The following is a 7,999-nucleotide window of genomic DNA, read 5'->3' as shown; positions in this document are numbered from 1 at the left end:
CAGGAACCCTTAAATCCAGACACTTGGAAAATGTTTCAGCACAACAAAGTGAAAAGCAATTTCTTGTGCGGGTGTGGATAAGTAGATAATCAGAGGTTTTTTCATGACACTTATTTTGAGATGCGTGTTTATGAAATCAGGGCTGTTAATCAAAGTGTTCTAAGATTGGCAAACACATCTGCACCGCTCACAGGGCTGTTAATCAAAGTGTTCTAACTAGTCTTCTTCGTTCTATCAAACTTGAGGATTGTTGAAATGTTGAAAACAAAAATGCCTGCAGAACACAACTGGTTTTAACAAGAAAATAAGAGCATTTTAAAACGACAATTCAATTAGACACCATGGACAGAAACCAACTGCAACAAAAGATTATGAAACACATCACCACCCAATTCATGGTTGGAACTTCAACTAAGCAACATAAAGATCAGATAACCACCAAGTAAGCCTATATACCTTATGCAAAAATCGAAAGTCGAAATGTGAGAACCTCTGATACCATGCATGTAGAAATTTGAAACTTGATGATTTATCCTTTATTCAGTGGGTCCCTCAATATATAAAGCACAAATGGGAGCTTTGGTTTAAACCCAATGGGAAGTATATTATTGTAGTAGGTAATAACTCAATTTCTCGTCATCCAGATAAAGGTTAATGACTAAAATATAGCATGTAATTTTATAATAATGTAATTACAAAATCTAAAAATTACATTACCACTCCTTCTAAGTCAATCACGCAATACCATATGTCTACCTCTGGCAACCCTTTCCGACCAGCCACCTCTTGCTGCAGACGGCCACGCATCGTGTCAAACCAAAATATAAACATTGTTTTTTCTTTTCTTTTTACAGGAAAAAACTTTGTAACCGGCTACAAAACATAATTAAGAACATAGTTTTTACTATCTGCTAACCAGCAAAAATCCAAGAAAAATCTCTTTGAATGACACTTTGTTCCCAACCCTCATAAGGCCTAGAAGCTACCCCTTAACAATCTTGAACTTCCCTTCCCAACAGACCCAGCAAAACCAATGACCTCATTGTTTCTTATATGAACGGTAGGTTTTTCAAAAGATACCCGGGTTGGTTCGGTTCGATTCTCTCAGATATTTCAGTTTTAAAAAACCCAGATTGAATTGGACCGAATGAATGGTACCGGTTTCAGTTCCCATTTTAGATGAGAACTTGGGCTTAACCGGACCGTGCCCACAGTTTCATTAATGAAGCCATTTATGAATGCCGAAACTACGGCGTTTTACACGACCTTGAAGATGAGTGGATAAAACCACAAAAATAAAACCCTATACTCAACAGGAAAATTACCTCCTCTCGCACAGAGAGCCTATCAATCATTCTCAATTTGACGACTGAGTTAGGGTTCGCGTATTTGTCACAGAATCCATGATTCGTCGGATTATTCCTCACCCACTTGGAACCCGTTGGATTGTCCTTCCTTGTACTTAAGTTTTGTCGGTAAGGAATTCTTTTCCTTCTCATCATAGTGCCTTATCTGTATTGTTGAGGGCCTAACCCATTGGGTAAGTCATCAAGTTTCAAACTTCTTCTCACGTTTGTTTGAATGGGTGAAGGATTTCTAATTTGGCTTTACTTATTGGCATAAAACCAGTTGATTTCTATAGGCAGTTTTGTTTTCAACATGTCAACAACCCTCATGTATGAAAGGAGACGAAGACGAATAAGAGATGGACAAGTGTTGCCCGAAGAAATCTTTTTTAAAATCCTTGCAAGATTACCCGTGAAATCTCTTTTGCAGTGCAGATGCGTTTGCCAATCTTGGAACACTTTGATTAAAAGCCCTGATTTCATAAGCGCCCATCTCGAAACAAGTGTCATGAAAAAAGCATGTGATTATCTACTTATCGAGACCAGCAAAAGAGGTTGCTTTTCAATCTGTTGTGCTGAAACATTTTCCAAGTGTTTGGATGTAAAGGTTCCTTTGTCCGATTTTTATGCCGTTATTGGTTCTTGCAATGGATTGTTTTGCATGTCGGATTTTATTTCTATATATCTATGGAAACCCTCCATCAGCAACCTATGTCATTGATATCGGCTTTGGATTTCATCGTAGCAAAAATGACTATAAGATTGGGGTTTGAACGCAAAGAGTTTGAGGTTGAGGTTTACAGCCTTAGACTGAATTCTTGGAGAAGAATTAGTGCAGCTCCTCCTGATGTTAGTGTTTCCGAAGACGAATGTGCATTCTTGAATGGAGTTGTGTATTGGAGTACAAGAGAGCCTTTTCAAGTTCCACCTTCATTCTTTCTTTTGATTTTGGCAGTGAGGAGTTTAGAAGGATCATGCTACCTCATGAAGTAAGGATCATGCTACATCATGAACGCACAAGTTTCCGACACATTCATATTCGAGTGTTTGAGAAATCACTTTCCTTCTTCCATCGACGAAGACAAGATGGGCAACCGGGTTGGTTTTATGACGTATGGGTTCTTGAAATGGATATTTGGAAAAAGACCTGCACGATTTTTCTCCCCGAAAGGGGATGTGTACCAGGTCCACTAGCGTTCACAGGAAATGGCAGATTTCTTATGGTTATGACAGATACTTTTTCGAAAGGTCCATATTTGGTTTTATATGATCCTGAGGCGCACCAAACCACCAACACCGGAATCAAAATGATGAAGCCTTACGGGTATGTCGATGCTTATATTGAGAGTTTAATTTTACTCAAGTGAATTCTATGTTGTACCAATCTACCTTTGATTGAATATGGATTTAACAGTTCCATTCTACAATCTATTTGTCGATATCTAGCCCCTTGGTGTGTGCGTGTGTCAATTGGCTTTCTTATGTTTTTGTTTTTTGTTTTCTTCATTTGAAGGTGTAGAGGTCTCTAGACAGCTTCTTTTTATCTTAGATTCCTTGGTACTTGCCATGAATTGAAATTGGGCAACTAACCTATAGTGGAGTTTCTGTTTAAGATGTTACGAATCCATCATACCCGACTTGTTAGCATATATATTTTAGGGCATATTTGTTTCAACGCTAAAAAAGTATCAAAATTTTTGAATGATGCATGCACAATATATATCATCAATGTTTTTGGCTACTCAAGAACTTTCTGTTTTTATTTTTATTTTTATACGAAACATTCTGTTTCTAAGCAATGAAATATCTCTTATAAATTTATAATGGGTGTTGAGGAACACCATGAATAGGATTTTATGAATTTTTAAATCACAATGAAACAGATTTTGTGACAAATTACCGGAGTTTTTTTTAATAAATGGGTATCATTTTCTCACTAGATAAAGTGAAATGGAGCAATGAAAAGAGAAGATGATGAAAGATGACTCCTTAATCTTGATTCTTGACTTGAGACTAGTGAAGAAACTCAGGTGTATTTGTTGTTTTAGTCCTACGGCGGTTCCTTTTTAGACTAAAATTTGACATGTTTGGAAATAGTTTTTTTTTTTTTTTTATCTGTTGAATTATAAAGAGCAGGAGTTTTATTAAGCTTCCATCGAAACAAAAGAGGAGGACTTAAGGCCTTACCCCTATTACACAGATCAAAAAACAAAGCATCATGGACACTGTCTAGTGATTCCACAAACCATTTGGGCAAGCTTCCAAGAGGTCACCTCACCTTATTTGGAACTGAAGCATTCGAAATCCACTTCCAAAGCTGCTGAGTCAATCCTACTTTAAAATAATAATAATAATACAAGCGGTAGTCTAAACTATAAGGGCATGGTGGTTTCTCTCTCACACACACATACACTACCAAGATACTATGAGGTTTCGAACCTGAGACCACTGGTCTGCAAGTTAAGGCCCTTTTCCACTCGGTTAGAACCCGTTGGCGAGTTAATCCTACTTTTAATTGTACTTTTTGTTTAAGAAAAAGAAAAACAAGAAGAGTTCCTCTAAGGAAGGAACTCCTTAATTTTCTGTGAATAGATAAAGTGAAATAAAACAAATCATTGCGGAAGGATTCTTTTCTTTGCCTAGAAACTTGGGGAAAGTAATGCAACAAGAGTTTCCCTGAAAATTATAATTTACCAAATGTTTGTACCATATTTGGAAAATGGGCCAAAAATGGTTTTATTCTCGAAAAAGACTTATTAAGCCCAGACCCAATATCTTTCCTTTAGAAACGACAAAAAGAACCTTTTGATTTTGGGCCAACATTGGGTAAGAACTCCGTAGAAGCCCACAATGCTAAGAGACCCCAACTTTGGTCCACACTTAAAGTTTAGAAAATTAGTAACCATTGCACATTGACCCACGCGAGGGTTTGAAGAAGGATTATCACCATTAATGGCGACTTGACCACCTTCTCTCCCAACAAAAAAAACAAGCTGGATAATAAACACTAGAACCAGAAGAAACCGATTACCAACTGGATTTCCAGCTACAAAAGATATAGGTCATAAAAGCATCTCTTGAGACCAGCAGTTTTGTCCGAGATATTTCGTCCTCTCACCTATAGACTAGCTCAGGAAGATAGATCAACAACTGACTTTGGATAGCAACCAAATATCCTTTTTCAACCTTTATCATTAGGAATTCTTGCCTATAAATATAGATGACAGTGACCCGAATTTCCCTGAAACCGGGCGGACCGTCTTGGTGCAGACATCACACCGATGCCGGGCCCACTTACTAAAAACCCAAGACATCCTACCAAAATTTTGGCAGAGTCTCCTCTGTAAAATGCTCAAACCCAACAATAGTCAACCTGCATAATTTACATAATATAAATCCCAACTGCCAACATTCTTTCAACATACAACAATCCAAAGTAAAGTGGCCTCTGACCTCAAGTAACAACCTAACATGGGCGATAACAGAGCATCTAACAGAATTTGTTTACAACAAACAGTTGAGTAGAAGGAATTTACACAAGTCCTATCTACGGATGAAACGTTTTGAGCTCGCAACCTACTCGAACGCTTCCAAGAGCAACTACTGCCTGGGGGGCGCAAAACAGAAATATGTGAGTGGACAAAAATAAAGTTTGCATTTTAAAACAACATAATAACCCCACCGTGTAAAAATAATGCTCTAGCATGCAGTTTCACAATTCATAAACCAAATACTCAAAACACATTATCCCCAAAGTCCAATAGCTCTCACAATCTCAAATCACAAGTCCATTCCCAAAGATATGCAACTCTTATCAACTCGTAAACACTTATATATATATATATATATATATATATCTATAAGTATAACTATAATATAATATATACTTCTCTCCATACTAATGTATCGGGGAAACAATCCAACCGGGGGATTGTTTGGCTGGTACGCAGGATTTCCGAGCACTAACCCGGCGTCCAAGGATGAGTAGTCCAATCGGGGGACTGAACTCCATAGCTCACACGCCAGCACTGCCAACGACACGTGTAGCTCACAAATCTCATAACAAGTCCTACGCCGCAGACAGTATCATCACCCCACCGGCACTGCTAACGACGTGTGCGATAATACTAAGCAATATACATACTCTTCCCATACGCGGCATTGCCAACGACACGTATGGGAAGTGTCTCACACACCGCATCGCCAACGACATGTGTGAGACCCACAATCTCATGGCCTTCCCACCCCATCGGCACTGCCAACGACGTGTGTGGGAAGCCTAGTTGAAACGACCTGACCCAAATTCCACTACATGTCTACGAACTCGTTTCGTCGCGCTCTACGCAACGGTACAACTAAAATCCCCAAATTCCTTCCCGGTCAAAAAGTCAACTTTTAAACTAATAAAATATTCTAGGGGTATTTTTGTCTTTTTCTCAAATAAATTAATAATTAAATATTAATTTTGGGTTTGGGTTATTACAATCTACCCCCCTTACAAAAATTTCGTCCTCGAAATTTACTTTCCCTCTAACGGAGGGGAGTGAGGGTACTGGACCCACAACTGCTACTCGTTTGTAACTATAAGTCTGAGTATCTGCATCTATAATTCAAATAATAAAATCCGAGAGCAACCTATTTATATCTGTCTACCCTCACCTTTTCGAGTGATGGGTATTAAGCCTACATCTGTTACCCGGGGTTCTCAAGTCTGTCCCTCTAGTACTGTACTCACTACTTGCATCTCAATAACTGTATCTATAGGGTAATCAATAAAATCTGAGGGCCACACATTTATATATGAATACTTGTGCTGGCTTAAGGAAATATAAAACTCTGAAAAGATCTGTTAATTAACTGAATTTCTAATAAACTTAAAACTCTGCTGCCATTAATCTGGTATTTAGCTAAAATTATTTATGAGTGTCCGACACTGGCTAATGCTGGGCACAAAAGACTAATTTGTCCTTTTTAACTGAAATTCAAGTGTGACTTCTACCGAAAATTTGGCAGAATCTCCCATGTAAACTGAACATTCCCCAAAACATTCTACCTGTAAAACAAGTATGTATATTTATATAACTCATCTGCCATCATGCATCAAATCATATTCAAGTAATCAAACATCATAATATTTTGGCATTAGGCCACAACAATTCAAATAATTCGATCTACTAATGCAATTCATGTCAACTTTTAGATTAGCAATGATACTCTGACAATCTCAAACATCCTGACTCATGCATGACTTATCAAATAGTAATTCTGCTGAAAAACACTGAATGTATAACTCATCATGTTCTGTAATCTGGCTGGACTCGGAGACATCCGTCAACTGATCCGCAATTACGCTCCCACGGTCTGGATAACTGTAAGATTCGTGGGGCAAAATATGCTAGAAATACTTGAACTGTTTAATATCATAACCAACAATAAAAATTACTATCAACAATTTAAATAACATAAAATAAGATAACTTAAAGCACCCTGGATGAAAATAAAATGAAATAAACAAACTTTGAATAAACTTGCATCGAACTCATTTAAAATTCATAAGTAACCATGTGTGTGTATATATACATATATAGATGTAATGCTTAAGAAAATAATGGTAACTGTATAAAATCCTCTCCACCTAGGCGTACCCCCATATCTGATCCGTCAATTCCTCGATATTCCGTCAATTCACGATATTCCGTCAATTCACTCGTTATCCGTCAATTCCGCAGGTCTCGGTGACACAAAGTCAACCCGAGCCAATCGCGAGACTCGGGGACCGTAGTCGGCTGATCCATGCAGGTCTCGGAGACAACCTCTCAATCCGAAAGCCGCAACTCGGCACCACACGGTCAGCGTCCCGAACTCGTGGGGCAAAATAATCGATCAGACATCGGCACCACACGGTTCAGCGTCCCCGAACTCGTGGGGCAAAATAACTGTCTCAAGGCAACTGGGGGGTACCCTCACGGTGGGTTTGAAAACCATAATCTGCTATTTTCACAACTTCCAATAAATTGGTGTTCAACTGAGCTTAAAATATATTCATATATACATAATTATATACATATATTTATATATACCAAAATCTGATGAAAACCAAAAATTAAATTTCTTCCTTTTCAACCCCTGAATATATGCATCAACTACTTAGCTAGTTGGTTAACCACCTTACTCTCTGCTGAGCATATAATTCCAATAATAAATTTATACCCTTACAACACAATTAATCATAAGAACAAATATAGATAATTAAATACTGATCTTGCTAAACCTCAGTTCTCGACATATAAGCATATAATAACATGTATAACAAGTTTCTCAAATGAAAACCTTAACAAATTTTTCAAATCCTTCTGGATATCTGTTTTCTCCGTCACACCAATGCAATAAATAAAATAACAATATAAAATAACAATTGAAATAACAATTGGAATAAAACAACCTAATAATTGTCCAGCAATTCTGAAAATACGGATGCACATGTAATGCAGTGTCTACAGGAAGTTAACCTAATGCTCTGATACCAATTGAAACGACCTAACCCAAATTCCACTACATGTCTACGAACTCGTTTCGTCGCGCTCTACGCAACGGTACAACTAAAATCCCCAAATTCCTTCCCGGTCAAAAAGTCAACTTTTAAACTAATAAAA

The sequence above is a fragment of the Prunus mume genome, linkage group LG4 (assembly GCF_029339155.1).
Source record: "Prunus mume cultivar Tortuosa linkage group LG4, ASM2933915v1, whole genome shotgun sequence".
NCBI lineage: Eukaryota > Viridiplantae > Streptophyta > Magnoliopsida > Rosales > Rosaceae > Prunus > Prunus mume.
Note: the sequence above shows the minus strand (reverse complement) of the source record.